We start from the raw sequence: 18008 nt of genomic DNA on the forward strand, positions 1-18008 counted from the left end.
TGTAAGGAAATTCTGAGCAAAAGGATCAAAGTGCCACGTATTTCAAGGCCATGAGTGGACAAGAAAATAGTAGATGAGTTTTGGGAGAGGAAAACACCCGGAACTGAGGAGGAACAGAGGACATGGGGAGATGGAGAGGAGAAGGGAGTTGAGGGAAATTGGAAGGGGAGATGAACCATGAGAGACTATGGACTCTGAAAAACAACCCAAGGGTTTTGAAGGGGCAGGGCGTGGGAGGTTGGGGAACCAGGTGGAGGGTAATAGGGAGGGCACATATTGCATGGAGCACTGGGTGTGATGCAAAAACAACGAATACTGTTACGCTGAAAATAAAAAAGGAAAGAAAATCAACAAAGTGGGCTAACAGGAGGATTTCTCGGAGCTAGTAGTGAAGCTCTGGCAAAATCCTGCATAGGTGTGGTCTGTGCAGAGGACACAGAGTTGCCCCATGCATCCCTGCAGGGAAGGGAGCAAAAACTACTGGCCATCTTTGAGAAGATTTTTGATCACCAAGTAGAAAACAAAAGAGAAACAAGAATAAAAACCCTTACAAAGATGAAAAATAAAGCTTGTGTTAGGAGAATGAGTATATCCCTCTGTGAAGCACACAGGAGGAAATAATTTTTCTTAGAAAACATCAGGGCTGCCTGCTGTGGGCACCAAAATGGTAAGTAAAATACCGAGCAGCATCAGAGAGGGCTCCGTAAGCAACCTGAGAACCTGCTTAGCTCATTCATTCCTGTCCAGTGCATGTGCCCACTCTGCTGTGTCTCAGGAAAGCAGTGTGGATGTGACAAGACTACAGGAAAGGACATGTGGCCAGGAGGCTCAGGTTGACCCATGAGAATGAGATTGGGAACCCTGGGTTTTCACAGCCCAGCACTTTCCTGGAGGCTCTGACCCAGGAAACTGGAGAAGATGACACTTTGCTGGACAGGTTACATCCAGGAACCCCCTCTGGCCCAGAGCTGTTATGTGCTTGTCTTTGTGTCATGAGGGGACAGGAAGGGGAGATCACAGCAGACAATGATACTCTGATATTAGTTCTTAAAGATCCTTTGTGGAGTTTTTCTCTGAGACAGACCTGGACTGGAATATGGCTTGCCTTTCAGGAGACATTAAACCCCAGCCCCAAAGTGCTCCACCAGACCTGGCCCTGGCTCAGGGGGACCATAGTTGTAGGGAGAGGGGTCCTAGGATGAACTCAGGGGGATATTCTCAGAATCCTACCTTTGAGACATTTTGCTGAAATGTCTAAATCCAAAGTGATGCCTCTGCCACTTGGAACAAGAATCTCAGGTAAGAACAGTGATGGAGATTGTGGCTTCTTGGGTCCCATCCAGGTCTATGAGTCAATACTACCAATTTCCTTACAACCAAGCACTTAGAAGTAGAGCTTCCCTGCTGCCTGGGTCCAGCACACAAGCCCCACCGAGCCTTGAGCCAGGGGTCAGGCCCTAAGCTCAACTTTAGATGGCTTCCCTCAAGACTCTCAAGGCCATTCTGACCTGTACTCTGTCCCCAGAGAAGCCTCTGGTGGGACTTAGTTTGAGAATAGAAAGGGAGTGAATGCAGGGGATAGGAGGACACTGAGGAGTGGAAAAAGTATATAGTGGAGAGAAAAATGTAGGCAGCCAGTTAGGATCCCTCTGAGTTAGGAGTGATCAGTGGGGTTCCCAGTGCAGTTGTGCAGCTCCTACACTATACAAAAGTGCTCCACAGAGGCCAGACATGGAGGCAGAGCAGCTCATGGAGGCTGCTTGCCTAGGCCTTGACCCTAGCACAGGGCTGTGTCCACCGCAAGGACAGGGACTCTTTCTTATCAACACAAAGATGCAGCACATGCAGGCAAACAGCCCTAGGCTTTTCCATCCGTGTCACCAAGTGCTTGTGAGACAGTTGATGGAAGTGTGTGCCTTTCTTCCTCTAGGGAACACATGGGTTACACAGAGTGAGCTGCACCTATGTCTAGCCATAGTTAGGTCGGTTCTGGCTCTGCAAAGCCACACCCTTGGCTGGTAAGTGAAGGAGAAGGTTATACGCGTGCTAGGCTCATTATCCACAGGAAAGATACCTACCTGACATTACACCAGGGGCTGGGCATCATGACTTTGCTTCATTCAGAGACTTGGCAGGACCCCAGCATGCAGAACAGAGCAACGGGTCCCTGGCCAGTGCAGCTTGTCCCCTCCCACTCCCACCCATCGGCAGAAGAATCTCTTACTGCCATTAACCAGACAGCTCCCAGGGTACAGGGGATAATACCCTCCCTGTGGCCACTCCACAGGGATAACATATAAGAACCATCCAAAGTGCAAGGGGATTGACCCTGCTCTGCAATGCCCTTTTGGCTTAATAGGAACAGCTGGTCAATGAGGTGTTTGGTAGCAATTTAACAAGGCTCAAACAGCAAGAGGCATCTGCCGATAAATCAAAAGGGAGTGCCCAGCTAAATGAGGTTTAATTTAAATTCTTATCTCGAGCTGAGAGGAGTGTGGTTGTGCCTTCCAATTGTATTAGTACCAGCAAGACCTAGGCCTTGGGAGTGTGGGTCCCAAGACAAGACAGAGCTATATAAAACCAAGCCAAACTGCTGAAGAGAAGAGGGAGAAGGGAAAGATAAGTTGTCATTTCTTCTTTCATAGAAACAAAACAAGCTTCACTCTATTTAGAGGTCATTAAACTCATCATGGCCATGAGCACATCCACTGTGGCTACCCGATTACAGCAGAGGGCAGGAGCCCACACACAAGAGCACAAATGAGCCTGGCAGGGAAGAGGACTTGTTCTGTGGAAATGTCATCAGTCAGAACCATGGTGACACCAGGGAAAACAAGAGCTGCTTCTTTCTCATTGTATCCTTCCACAAAGAGCATCTCCATCGGCTTCCATTAAGTCCTCTTCTGCCTGTGAGCTGTGCACAGGCTTGAGCTTCTGTATGTAAATGCCCAGTCCTGAATGGGCCTGACTCTCCCTTCCTGAACATCCCACGTTTTTGTTTTTTTTTTTTAAATCAGAGGCCTGGACTAACATCAGGCAAAAAGCTGACTGTTGCTTAACTCATTCCTACCTCAGGAAGTTGAGCAGTGAGTCACTGAAGAGTCCTCCTTTCAAGAGGCCTCCCCCAAATGCCCTTTCCCCATGTTTCATTTCACTGGGACCAGAGACAACTTCCCTGTGGGTCTGGAGGGTGGAGCAGGATCTCAATTCCCAGGGCCTGTTGGCAGGGGGAGTGACTCAGAAAGCTCAGGAATGGAGAAGGCGGTGACACCCTACCACAAAAAGTATAGCTTAAAGTTCATGCACACCCAATCACTCCTTACGCCCCCCCATCCTTTCCAAGCCAAGCATCCTCCTCCCCACCTCCACACTCCACTCAGTTACTGACTCTCCTCTTCAAACACATCAGCACATGTTCCCTTGATATCAGTCAATGTTCATGAAGAACACACAACCTGCCACAGTGACCTCATCTGGCTTTGTAATAAGTTCCAAGGTAGACAGGCCAGAGCAGCACCTCACACAAAAGACCATCTCTTAGGAATTCTGTTTGACTTAATAGCAAGAGCAAAGAGAATACAGAAGTTTATTTTTCTCTCATCTGAAAATTTACAGGTGGCAGTCCTGGCCTGGCATGGCAACAGACATCAAGAACCAAGGCCCCTTCAATTCTTTGACTCTGTATATTTAGCTTCTGGCTTTCATCCTGAAGACCACCTCATGAGCAAAGACTAGTGATGGAACACCAATCATCACATCTGGATTCCAGGCAGAAGGCAGAAGAAAGAAGGAGGAGTACCCCCACCACCAAAAAAGGCACTTAACAACTGTCTTTTTAAAAGTTTTCCCAGAAGTCCCACCCAATAACCTTTTTTATATCTCACCAGAACTTGTCACATGTCCACATCTAGAAACCCAGGAAGTTGGGAAATGTGGTTTATTAGTTGAGCATCTTGCCACCTCCCAAAATAATTGGGGATTCTTCTATAAAGGAAAAAGAAGAGAAATAGATTTGGGCTGGCACTATCAGCCTCTGCCACAATGGGCAGCAATCTAGATTTCATTTGACAGGAACTCCCATAAGGTTCTAAGGTTGAGATGGTGACACGCAGATGGGTGACCAGACAGTCAAGGGGATTTTAAGTAGCATCTCAAAGGGTGTTGTGGCTATGCCAGCTGGGACAGAAGTCCATCACAGGACCTAGTCCTGATAGCAAATGTTAACAATCGCTTGGATGAAAATTTTCTGGAAGACAGGATCGTTGCCCCAGTGAGGAGGGACATATACACAAAAATTAGCAAAAATACCACAATTGACAGTGCCTACAGGACCCCAGAGGGGCGCACATCCAGAACAGTGAGGAGACACACAAAGAGTGATCTTCCCTGGATTCTGACCCTGGAGGTTTGCCAGAGCCAGACCCTCCTAAGAACATGATGTCTGTTGTGTTTATATGCATAAAGACACCAAAATAACAAATAAATTATATTCCTTTTTGCACATACTTTTTGCCTAGTAAACATGGGCTGACTGATCAGAATTAATGACCCAGTTCTTCAACATCAACTTCAGTGATAACAGTAAAAGGAAAAGATGGAGGAAGCAGGGTTAAAGACTATGGCACCTGGAAAAGGGATCCTCGGCTCCTCTCACACAGATATTTTGAACACAACTGTCTGAATTGCATGCAAGATGTTCTTCATAAAAGTAGGTAGACTTGATGGCCCAAAGGAAGAGGCAGGAGAGGGGCTCCCTCCAGTCTTGAGTGCTACACTGAACCAGAAATGCCACAAGTTGTTTGCAGAGCAACACTTAGAAACAGTTCCTATTCAGTTTTCTCATTTTGTTTTGTTTTGTTTTTTTTTTTTTTTTTTGCTTTTTATTTTAAAACAATGTTAGACTCATAAGAAGTTGCAAAAATACTAGATCCATCTACCCTTTACCAAGGTTCCCCTGAGTTATAAGATCTTACATAATCACAGTAAATTATGAAAGCCAGGAAACTGAAAATGGCACAGTATTACTAATTAAACTACAGACTGTATTCAGATTTCACCAATTGAGCACATAGATATGTTAATGTAAACACCATCCTAATCAGGATATCAAAGTGTTCTGTTCCCACAGTGAAAACCCTTTTCTACTCTTTCCTTTACTATCTCTAACCCCTGGCATTCAATGATCCATTACTATAATCTTGTAAATTTTTTTTAGAGAGAATGCACATGCTGTGAGCTGGGGGTGGGAGGGAAGAGGAACAAAGAGAGGGAATCTTAAACAGGCACCATGCCCAGAGCAGAGCCCATCACAAGGCTTGAGCTCATTATGAGATCATGACCTGAGCCAAAATCAAAGAGTCCAATAAAAATTAGAGCAGAAATAAATGAAATAAAGAATAGAAAAGCAATAAGAAAAAAAAATCATGAAACTAAAAGTTGGTTCTTTGAAAATATCAACAAAATTGATAGTTTCAGCTGGTGAGACTATCACCTAAAGGTGATAGTACCTTTAGGTACATGAACTAAGGAAAAAGAGAGAAGACTCAAATTACTAAAATCAGAAATGAAAATGGGGACACTATTACCAATTCTACAGATATAAAAAGGATTATAAGAGAGCAGAACAACTGTACCCCAACAAATTAAATAACCTATATGAAATGAACAGATTCCGAGAAACATAAAATCTACCAAGACTAAACCACAAAGAAATAAAAAATCTGAATAAACCTATAACTAGTAAGATATCAAATAAGTAATCAAATATCTCCTCAAAAAAGAAAATCCCCAATTCAATGGCTTCACTGGTAAATTCCACCATTTAAAGAATACTAATCCTTCTCAATCTTTCCCAAAAAATTGAAGAGGAGAGAATTATTTCCATCTCATTTTATGAGGCCAGCATTACCCTGATGATATCAAAGCCAGACAAAAACACTACAAAAAAAACTACAGACCGTTATTCCTTACAAAATTGATGTAAATGTCCTCAACAAAATACTAGCACACAAAATTCAGTCACATATCAAAAGTATTATATATCATGACCAAGTGGAATTTATTCCTGGAATGCAAGGATGGTTCAACATATGAAAATCAATTGATATAATATGCCACATCAACAGAAAGAAAGAGAATACTACATGATTATCTCAGTGGATGCAGAAAAATCTTTTGACAAAAATCCACACCCTTTCATGATAAAAACACTGAACAAACTATGAGTAGAAGGAAACTACCTCCACATAATAAAAACTACACGTGAAAAACCCATAGAAAACATTATATTCAATGGTGAAAGACTGAGAGCTTTTCCTCTAAGATCAGAAACAGGACAAGGATGCCTGTTTTCACCATTTTTACTCAACATAATACTGGAAGTTCTAGCAAACCAATTAGGCAATAAAAATAAATACAAGGCTTCCAAAATGAAAAGGAAGAAGTGAAACCATCTCTGATTGCAGATAATATAATCTTTTATGCAGAAAACCCTAAGGATTATAAACACACATACATACACTGTTAGAACTAATAAAGGAATTTAGCAAAGTAGCAGGATACAAAGTCAACATACAAAAATCATTTCCATTTCTATACACAAACAATGAACAATCTGAAAAGAAAATTACAAAATATTATTTACAATAACATGAAATCAAACATCAAAAAGAATGAAATACATAGGAATTAACAAAGGAGGCAAAAGACTTACACAATGAACTACACTGAGATATCACCTCACACCTGTCAACATGGCTAAAATCAAAAATGCAAGAAACAAGTGTTGGTGAAGATGTGGAGAAAAAGGAACCCTTGTGCACTGCTGGTGGGAATGTAAACTGGTGCAGCCACTTTGGAAACAGTATGGAGTTTTCTCAAAAAATTAAAAATTGAACTACCCTACAATCCAGTAATCATACTACTAGGTTTATACCCCCAAAATACAAAAACATTCATTCAAAGGGATGCTTGCACCCCATTGTTTATAGCAGCATTATCTACACTAGCGTAATTATAAAAGCAGCCCAAATACCCATCAATAGATGAACAGATAAAGTAGTGTATGTGGGGACGGCCTGGGTGGCTCAGTTGGTTAAGCCACTGCCTTTGGCTCAGGTCATGATCCCAGGGAGCCTGCTTGCTCCTCTCTCTCTGCCTGCCTCTCTGCCTCCTTGTGATCTCTGTCAAATAAATAAGTAAAATCTTTAAAAAAAAAAAAGAAAAGAAAAAAAGAAAGGATGCCCAACTTTTATATCAACTTTTGAATACCCAACTTTTGTATCAACACAAATGGAACTGGAGATTATACTGAGTGAAATAAGTCAAGCAGAGAGAGTCAATTATCATATGGTTTCATTTACTTGTGGACCATGAGGAATAACACGGAGGACACTGGGAGATGGAGAGGAGAAGTGAGTTGGGGGAAATCGGAGAGGGAGATGAACCATAAAAGACTGTGGATTCCGAGAAACAAACTGAGGGGTTTGGAGAGGAGGAGAGTGAGGGGCTGGGTGAGACTGGTGGTGGGTATTAAGGAAGCATGTATTGCATGGAGCACTGGGTGTGGTGCATAAAAAATGAATCTTGGAACACTGAAAAAAATAAAATTAAAAAAATAAAGAGACAGTGAGAGACACAAAACAAAACAAAACAAAACAAAAAAAACCTATCCAAAGCAATGTGCAGATTCAAAGCAAACCCTACCAAAATCCCAATGACTTTTTTACAGAAAGAGCAAAACCCATTCTAAAATTCATATGAAATTATAGGGAACCCATATAACCAAAACAAAGATACAGTAATCAAAACAATGTGGTATTGGAATAAATACAGAAATATAGATTAATGAAACAGAATAGAAAGCCCAGAAATAAATCTTTGCATGTATGTCAAATTATTTTTTGGCAAGAGTGCCATGATCATTCAATGGGTAAAGGACAGTCTTTTTTTAAAATGATGTAGGAAAACTGGATATCTACACGCACAGAAATGAAATTGAACCCTTGCCTAACACCACACAAAAAAATTAATTTAAAATACATCAAGGATTTGAATGTGAGACCTAAAGTAATAAAATTCTTAGAAGAAAACATCAGACAAAAGCTTCATAACATTGGACTTGGCGATGATTTCTTGGATATGACACCGAAGACACAGGCAACAAAAGTGAAAATAGATTGGCCTTTATAAAAAAATGAAAGACTTTCGACATCAAAAGATACTATCAGAAGAGTAAAAAGGCACACTACAAAATGAGATAAAGGATTTCCAAATTACATATCTGAAGAGCGACTAATATCCAGAACATATATTCAAGTAGAGTTAAAACAGTCCATCACACGGGTCCATCCTTTTCCAGATCCTTTGACTAGAGAGGACACGTTTTCCATGGGTTTTTTGGTGTGTCATTTGGCATTTCCAAATTTCAGGGTTCTCTAGTGCCCAGGCTAGGATATGAGGAGACGAGTGCGTGTGCGCGCCCCCCCCACATTCTTTTTTTTTTTTTTTTTTAATTTGTTTATTTACAGCATAACAGTGTTCATTGTTTTGGCATCACACCCAGTGCTCCATGCAGTACGTGCCCTCCCTATTACCCAGCACCTGATTTCTCAACCTCCCCCCCCCCCCCGCCCCTTCAAAACCCTCTGGTTGTTTTTCAGAGTCCATAGTCTCTCATGGTTCATCTCCCCTTCCAGTTTCCCTCAACTCCCTCTCCTCTCCATCTCCCCCCCTCCCCACAGAGCTCACCTCTGGGTCACTCCCGAATCACCAGGTCTCTAGCCCTCTGTCTTCTTTCCTCCACATTGTTGAGTCCGTATGCATTTTGCCCAGGGTTTGTAGTTGTAATTAGCGTGAGGAATAGGTGACACACATTTTCCCCATTTTTGTCTGGAAGCAGAAGCCCCCGTCCAGTTGAAATGGAAAGTAATGTGCTCAGGCATCAGGGTAAATTTAACCTTACAAACTGGTGTTCACTGAGGTGATCTTGACCCATAGATTCTGAGGTACAAAGGGAGCAACAGCCGGCGGACTCCCTGATCCACAGACAGACGGCATCTCTGTTGTCTGGGGTTGCATTTGAGCGTAGGACTGCATCCCCTCCTGCTTCCCTACCAACAGAAGAGGGTCACTGGGTGTTGGTTTGGGTTGGTTGGTTTGTTCTTCCATCGCATAAGGGGAGAGTAAACGCTCACTGGCAGCCAGCTTCAGCGCCCAGACCAGCCTTTGGTGAGATGGCCGCTCGGCCGGGCAGTAAGCGGAACGAAAGGCGATAAGCAAGAGCAGAGCCCGCTCTCAGAGGAAGCAAGCCCCTTGGTCAGCGCCCATCAGCCAGGAAGCCCCAGTGGCGTGGACCACGGCAGCCTGTCGCCCCCGGGTCTGATCACCACGCGCAGCCAACCCTGGGCGAGCTTCCGAGCGCGGCTAGGCCTCGGGGAGCCTCAGGTACGTGCAGCCAAGGCAGGGAAGGACCCCTCCTGAAAGGGCGCCAGCGGCCTTGCTGAGCGCGGCACTCTGCTGGGAAGACGCAGGGTAGCAGCAGCTGCCTGTCTTCACTTGCCATACTGAGGAGATGCGGTTTCTCTTGTCTCTGCTTCAACAAGTGGGTTCGCGGTTCCACTGTTTATGTGTCTTAAAAGCCAACATTTTCAAGTGTGTTTTTGGTGTGGAAAATGATTATCCCACAATTGGCACGGCAAGGCATTTCCTTTGAAACTGAATTGCCAGCTTTGCGCAGTGGCAGTATGGTAGCCAATGAGGTTTATCCGAGGCGCGATTATTGCTAATTGAAACTGAATTGCCATGTGTACAGTTTTGCTGTTTAAGACAACACATCACCTGGCGGCTCCGGGAACAGAAGAGGAGCAAAGTGCCGAGCTTCTTCCAGAACCAGAGCGTCAGTCTCAGTTCTCGGTGATGTGGAGCTGTTTTGGGGGAGCACCAGGCGGAGAACACCGCCCGCTTCACGGGCTCAGCGGGCTCAGCACATGCGCAGACCCTGGGGGTGGGGCGTCCCTCCAGCACGGGCTCCTCCACACCCCCCCCCACCCCCTCTATGGAAAAGAGCTCCCCAAAAGGGCTTCCTGCTCTGGCCACCCATAGCAAAGCTTACTCAGAGCAGAAGGGTGGAAAATGGCTGTTTCTTGAACCAAACCCCAGTGGAACCCAAAATCTGGGGGGCGGGGGGGGGGGGACTGTGGCTATGCTTCTCGTTTTAGTCCCTCTAGGAGATGTTCCCGCTCCTCGCATACATTCTTGGTGGCTCTCCCCTTCCCTTCTTCAATCCTCGTGGCCTCAGAATGTTCTCCTGGGGGAAGTCGGTCGGTTTAGGCATTCAGCTTAAAAGTACAGACACTCATCAGTGAAAGATGTGTAGTCGGAGTATATGAGCCGCAAAATCAACTTCTTGTGTAGTGCTTGGTCCTCATTCCCCTAACGGTGAAGCCATGAACTCAGGATATTGGAGGATTTTTACTCAAAATGGATGGGTGGGTGGACGGATAGATGGTAGAGTGGGTGGATGAGTGGATAGATGATGAGATAAAAAATGAGAATGGCAGGGTCCATGGCCTCTCCAAGCCCCTGTTCAGTGAGTAGAATGAAAAGCCTACCAGCCATCCTGTCTTCTGTGTCCTGTAGGAAAACCCAGTTCCTCCTTGGCCCTGGCTCTGGCCTGACTCACTAATGCATAAGTAACAGGCAGGACTTGGAGTTCTCTCGCCCATACCTACACCTGGGTCTCTGCCTTGGCTGATACAAAAACACTGTGTCTTCCAGAAAGAAAGATAGTAATAGAAAAAGGCCCTAGGCTGAGAACCAAGACATAGAGCTATTCAGTTTCCAGGTCAATGTCAGCAAGCTTCCACTGCCCCATTATTATTTTAAAAGCAATTTAGCAAGAAAAAGAGAAGAAGAAGAAGGAGAAGAAGGAAGAAAAGGAAAGGTTAAAAAAAAGTGATTTAGCAGAATGGGAAAAAAAATTCTGTGTTTATGGGCCATACAACATGTCTTTCTATCCTAGCAGAAACAGAAACCTTGGTGTTTAGAACAGTGTGCCCTGCAGAGCTCCTTCACAACTCCTGGCTGGCATCTCTGCTTGCTTCTCAGCCCCAGGCACCTGCTGACTTACAGAGCCCCAGGTTCCCAGTGGGTGGGAGCTGGACTGGGGTCTGGGACCTGCTCCCAGGCCCCACACCTGAGGTCAGTGTTACTGGCCTGTTAGCCAGCAGGACCACAGACGGAAGCAGCACACAGAAGGCAGAGTCTACTCTGCCCTTCCTAGTTCACCAAGAAGCTCCACAGGAGCCAATCTGGCTCCTCCCCCAGATGCTTCCCAGCAAATGTTCCTTTGCTGGCCAGCCCACATCTTCAGGAACACGCTTGCTGTCTCTGTGCTGGCAGGTGACATGGGCATGGGTCCCGGGGGGAGGCCTGCTTGGAAGGGACTCCACACATCTGCCTCCTGTTCCTTCTTCCTCTTTTCAACAGTTCTCCAGCTTTATTCTCTGTCTTAATTCTCTGGTCCTAAACTCTTCCCTCTTCAGCTTTGGCAAGTCTGCTGGCTTGTGGGCAGTGGGGAAATCTTCCCTCCCCATCTGCTCTGCCCACCCCCTCCACACCCCAGCATGACCTCAGACCTGCTGAGATCCAGCTTCTTCCCTGTGGGCAGCACCTGGGCCAGGTCCCACTTAAATTCCATCCCTGACACTTCCCTTTAAAGAGCAGGTAGTTGTTTTCTTCCTCTGATCCCCAGAGCAAAGATGCTGCTCCTCACCTTTTCTGGGCCCCCATGGAGGACCCAGAACTGAAAAAAGAAAAATCTGCCCAGCCTCACCCTCTGCCTGCCCTGTCCCCGCTACAGGAACCCCTAGCCACATGTGGCTCTGTACATTTACATTTTCAGCTACTAAAATGACAGAAAACTTAAAATTCAGTACTGCAGTCACATTAGCCACTTTCTGGTAGCTACCTGCCATTTGTGGCTACTATATGAGACCATGCAGAACAACATTGCTGTCATCATAGAATTTTCTCCAGGTCAGCCCTGCTCAACACAGTCCTAACCATTCTAGTCTGAACCATCATGCCTCAATTTCCTTCTACAGCTCTTTCTGAGAAGACTTAAGCACTAAATGTGAGTCAAAGACCTCCCAAGTCCCTGGACACGAATCTCATGTCAAAATTTGAAGCAGTCAGCTTCCCTGCTGTCCCGCTGTCCATACCTCAGGACCATCCAGTGACCCCATTCCCAGCGTGCCCTACACCAGGAACACAAGGCCTCAGGGCAGGTGGAAACAAACCAGACCACAATGTTACCGCAAAGGGGAGCCAGCTTGTCTCGTCCTCGAGGACAGTCATTGCAAGCAAGACACATGCTCTGAGAATTCTTCCAGTTGATATAGGCTGGGATCAGAGACTGCCTCTGCTTGCCAGCCCACCGAACTGGTCAGGAAAAACAACTACCAGGCTGGTTCCACTTGCACTGTTGGGGGCCCTCTTGGCTCCATGAACATGTCCCCCACTCAGCCACACGCTCAGCAGCCCTCGAAGACCTGAGTCCCCTTGCGCACAGCACAGGTGACAAAAGAAGCACTGCTCTTCCCTGTCCTCTCAGCACCAAGTGTCCAGAAGGTAAGGCAAGACCAGCCTGCAAGGCAAAGGAGAGATGGCTTCCCTTCTTAGAGAACAGAAGGGGACCAGCTGTCTGCAAATGCAGGAACCTACCAAGTGGATGTGGCCCTTAATTCCCTTGCACATCTTCCCTTGGTGGCTTTAGGAGCCACAGAACTTTCCCACCTGCTTCGCTTCTTGCCCTGAGATCTCATCTGGATCTTCTCACTCGTAGGCATCTCTGCATCACTTTGCCCTTAAATGTTGGGTTTCCTGCCTTTCTGCCTAGACCCTGTCTCTTCGTTCATTCATTTTTGTTGATCACTTTGCATTTGCTGTTGCCCACATGTGTTCTCCGTATCGCTGCGTGGTCTGGGGGCCTGGACTCCACACACCACATTACTGCTGCCCTCGTCCTCGGGCCTGCTGCTGAGTCAGCTCATGGAAATATCAGGAGGTGGGAGGGCCAGAGGAGAAAGAGTGAGGGGCGTTGTAACCCTTTCCTTCCTCCCCTCCTCTGCAGTCTTGCTGATAATCTAGTAGGTCCTCATCTTTCTCAGTCCCTCACATTTGCCATGGCCACCAGGCTGTGGTCACACTGTTCCCTCCCCTTTGTCCTATCTGGCTCAGAGGGCAGAATGACTCCTGTTGCTTTTGTCTGGGTACTTCATCATCCCTTAGTGGTTCTCTCAGCCTTGCCCGCACCTATATAAATAACCTTTTCTTTAAACTCTGTCCTTTTAACTCTTCTTCCTGGACCCCTTGTGTTCTGCCAGCACCCAGAATGATCTATCACCCTTCTCCATTTGGAGCAGGTTCTGCTTATCACATAGTGACACAACACAATAGTTACAGAAGTCTGTGTTACTTCTCACAGTTCTGGCTCTTGACTCAACCCAGCTAGGTGGTTCTCATTCCAGGTCTCTCATGAGGCTATGGTCAGTGATGGCCCAGGTTGGAGCCACCTCCAAAGGCTTTCTCACTTGCATGGTCCAGCTATCAGTTAGTACCTTGGCTGGGAAACCTACCAAAGACCTTCCCACTTGGTCGTGGCTTCCCCATAGCATGGGAGCTGGATTCTGAAGGCAAGAGACATGATGGAAGTTGAATTGTCTTAGGACCTGGTCTTAAAAGTCACATGGCATGGCTTTTACTGCATTGTATTTATTGGAAGCTAGTCACTAAGGCAAGTCCATATTCACGATAGGAACTGTGTTAAAGAATTTGTGGACATATTTTTAAAATCAGCACAGATGGTACAGTCCAAATCTTATACCTTCTCCGCCCATAGCCACTTTGAGCTATGTCCTCCACACCCTCTTGGGTCCCCAAAGCAGAAATGAGAGTGTCTCTCCAGACCCTTCTCTTTTCATCCTAGAGACATTGAGCACTGATTGACTACCACCCAAATTTCTCTCAAATGCCTCAGCTCCCTTCCATCCCTCACTCACCACTGCTGCTGGACCTCCATCATATCTATCATGTCTTTTGGATCACTGTTGACCTCCCTCCTCCTTCCCAGAGGTATTTGTGTCACCAGTGGAATGCACCGAAGACCACCCCATGGCCCTTCACTTTCCTGAGTAAAGAGGGGGAAGGACTGGAGAGGGAAAGGACTTTGTCCAAAATCACACAACTAACCAGAGGCAGAGGCAAGCTGGAACTCAGACTTGCTGCACATGAGGGCTGGGCACGTTCCAGCACCTTCCCTGCTTGAGGGTAAATCTTTGGATGTTCTTGGAAGGCATTCTCCCACCAGAAGCCTGGGGCAGTCTCTCTATCTCTACATCTCAGGCCCAAAATATGGTCTCTATTCACAAAGAAATTGTTGCTAGAGGAATAAATAAATGGCTACTTTTATTATTTTCCTTATTCCAATGTACCAATTTACCATTTAAATAGGCATTTCCAGATTTCTGAGTGTCATCCTCTCATGAAGGAACTATTCTTGATCTTAAGGAACTTCCATTCTAAAATTAAACAAGACAGACAGAGTAGATAGACACACAGAGAGAGACACTATGCTTTTCTTTTTTTGGTAAGGGCTGGGGGGGAGCGCAGAGAAAGGAGAGAAAATCGAAGAGGACAGAGAAAGATCAGCACTGTTTGGTGGATGGAAATAGCATGAGAGACAACATAGAACTTGATGAGATCTGGCCCCCAAGAGAAAGGATTTCGAAGCTGCGCAACTGTTTATTTATTTTTGCATATGGGATCAGCCATTTTATGCGACTGATAAAATCAAGGACAATTAGACCAAATTGTGCTTTAATTTTGGATTGAAAGTGTGATTCTTCCACAGAGAACTCCCTCCTACAGCATCTGAAATTACTAACTAGCTGCGGAAGGCACATGGAGCCATCAGCCCGGGTAAGTGTGAGCTTATTGCTTGTCAAAAATGTAGACACTGATAAGATCCGGTGCTCCTGCAGGGGCATTAGAAAGTCTAGACAAGATGCAAATTAAGGTTGCACTTTGGGGAACATTATTTAAAACATTTGCTTGTTTACAGTTCATTCGACTTTGGAACTGAGGAAGACCCCAGAACCCCTGAAGTACCTCGGCTGCTAGTTTGGGTTGGGGAGCAATTGGGGCGGAGGAGGAGTAGGCAGGACACATTCGATTTCATTCTTCAAAATGTGCTAAGCCTCCCCTAAGCCATAAAAAAAAAAATCCATCACCTTTCTTCTCTTTTCTACCTCTCCTTCCTTTGCCAACCTGGTCCATAGAAGCATAACATCCATGTTAAAAGTTTAAACCCTTTGAGGCCATAGATGCAGAGTGGGACCCCTCCTGACCTTACTTACCATTCAGCAGGACCTGGACAGCTGAGTTCTCTGAGCTTGGGGACCACATCTGCTAGGTGCTGGTAGTGATGGCATCTACCTTGCAGGGTATTGACGGATTAATGAGCTGACGTGTGTGGAGGCATTAGCACTATGCCTGGCACAAAGCCAGAGTTCAAACGATGCTTGGCATCACTATTGTGTTTGTGAGTTTATGACCATCATCATACAGCCTGTCATGCTTCTAGGTCTTCCTCCTGGTGCCCGCTAACTATTGCTTGAGAGGTTTCCTTCTTCTCTTGGTTGACCTTTCCTTTGGAAGTTTCTATCCCTGTTGGGATGCTGGGCCAGGATGGGTATTCTCACTGTGAGGAGTGTGGTACTCCATACATGTCCCTGTTTGGGCCCCCTTGGCCAGACAGAGATGAGAACAAGACTTTTCCCAGGTACAGCAGGGCTGAGTCCAGCCAGGGTCAGGAAAGTGTTGGTCAGAGTTCATCACTGGCCTTCTTCCCCTAGGCAGCAAGCTCTGAGCTCCTTGGTTAGGAAATCTTAATGGTGGAATGTAAAGCTTGCCACTTCCTGGAAGGGCTCAGGAATCTTGAAGGGACTGTGTAATGAGAGATGACTCAGCTGGGGGACACATGGGCAGGCCTTCAAAACCTTCCCTCTAAGCTCTAGGTTGGTTTTGGCCTTGGAAATTATGGCACTGCCCAATATCACAAAGCCCAATATCATCCAGGCCTTGCCTTCTATCCTTTTTGAGCCATCTTTGACTCTCCCTCCTTCAGTTGAACCCGGATTTCTCTTTCCTTCAGGGGAGAGAGCAGCAGAGGCTGAGCAGGCTCTTGGTGAGGACAGGACTTTTGTGGGCAAATGGGACTGGATGGAGGAGCAAAAGGAAGACCCATTGAAGGACTTGCTGTCACCCCATCAGAAAGTTCCTGGAAGAAGCATTCCTTTGAGTAACACTACAGGGCATAGTTCCTGCCCTGAGGGGCTCATGAGGGGTGGGAGAGAGGGATTACTGGAAATGTGAGAGAGAAGCGCAAGGCATGCTGTAAGCCACAGGAGGGGTCACTGAAGGCTCTCAAGAGAAGGAAAGTTCTGGACAAGGATATCACTTACCTGTGAGCATGAGTTAGGGGTTACCCAGGTTACAGGTTGGTAGAAGGACAGTCTGGTATGGGTGTGTGTGTGTGTGTGTGTGTGTGTGCTGTAGTACTATGATCTATTTAGGGTGGCTGAAGGTGCAGTTGTGAAGGGAAGAATGTTAGGAAGTGGAGAGGTGGGCAAGGGCTATATCATGGTAGCCGTTAAAGGTCAATGTTACAGAATTGGGATTTTCTCAAGTTGGTGATTGGAAGCCCCTGGAGACACTGAGACAGGTGAGTGCTACAGTAGGACTGCATTTTTGACCAACTAAGACTGCCTTTGTCCCAGCAACACAGGCTTGGATCTCAGAGGGTCACACACCCAGCTGCTCTGTTTCTGCTTTGGTAAATTGAGACCCGAGACAATAATTGTTTGTCCCTGCCTTTGCTTAGCAATTGAAGCAAAACAAACTAGTCTCCTATGCCTTAGAGGCCCTTGAAAATGTATTTTTATTTTTTATCAGAGTAGTATATGTATATATATATAGGCTTAAAAACGCAAAGATGACTACGAAGCATAAATAGAAAACAGCTGTCACTGACCCATGTGTCTCCCTCCTAATTCTCATTCTTCAAAGACACTGTCTTCTGATATTTACCTCCATATTTGCAGGCAGCATTCATGGAATGCTTTTTCTTCAGTTTTAGATTTACTCCCATATATATACCATTGCCTCCTCTCCATTTTCTCGATATAGTTACATTACTGCTGTTAGCTAAATCAGTGGCTGCTTTAATGTTTTCAGCACAGCTGAGCCACCTGATACACCAGAACGTTTTTTTCAGTTTGCTTTTTGTCCTTCCTGGCATGAGTAATTGTCAGTTTGCTTTGTTTTTTAAGGAAACTATTGATGACTCATTCTAAAACTCTCCAACAGAGCCCCAAATCTCCTTTCATACCTTTGAATACAGCAAACCTTCTATAGGATTTCCCTCCTCCCTTTTTTTTCTGAGACATTCCTCCTGGACCCTCCCTCTCCTGTTCCAGGTAGGAGATGCTGCTTTCCAGACAGCTGCCCAGCTGGGTGGGAGTCAGTGGCGTGGGGTGCGGGGGGTACAGCTTCTTTTCACTCTCAGATTGGAAAAATCCATTTGCTTTCAGAGGCCCTTTTGGGAACCATCTGGGGACCCTGCTTCTTCAGAAAGAAGAAGCTATAGAAAACGTAAAAAAAAAAAAAAGCAGAATAATTTTTTATTTTCCTTGTATTTACACTAAAAACTCTCCTTACCCACATGCATGCTTTGGCTTTCTGAGGATGCAAAACCGAATCCCCTCTTTGGTTTTAAATCCACTAAAGCCTCTATTTTGCCCATCTGATTTATACAATGGCATATAAGAAATGCAGATATTATTACTTCCAGGTGCACACACAGTAATTTAACTAAATGCTATCAAAGCCTTTCTAAGTAAAAAGGCCTCCTGGGCTTGTTTTAGTGAATAGATAAAGCTAATTTGTAA

General features: G+C 45.5%; 1 pseudogene; it reads left to right on the top strand.

The window, feature by feature from the left end:
• The first annotated feature begins 9724 nt into the window (after positions 1-9724).
• Positions 9725-9807, top strand: LOC123936020 (annotated as a pseudogene).
• The last annotated feature ends 8201 nt before the right edge of the window (positions 9808-18008 follow it).

Source organism: Meles meles, unplaced genomic scaffold, assembly GCF_922984935.1.
Source record: "Meles meles unplaced genomic scaffold, mMelMel3.1 paternal haplotype, whole genome shotgun sequence".
In the NCBI taxonomy this organism is placed as follows: Eukaryota; Metazoa; Chordata; class Mammalia; order Carnivora; family Mustelidae; genus Meles; species Meles meles.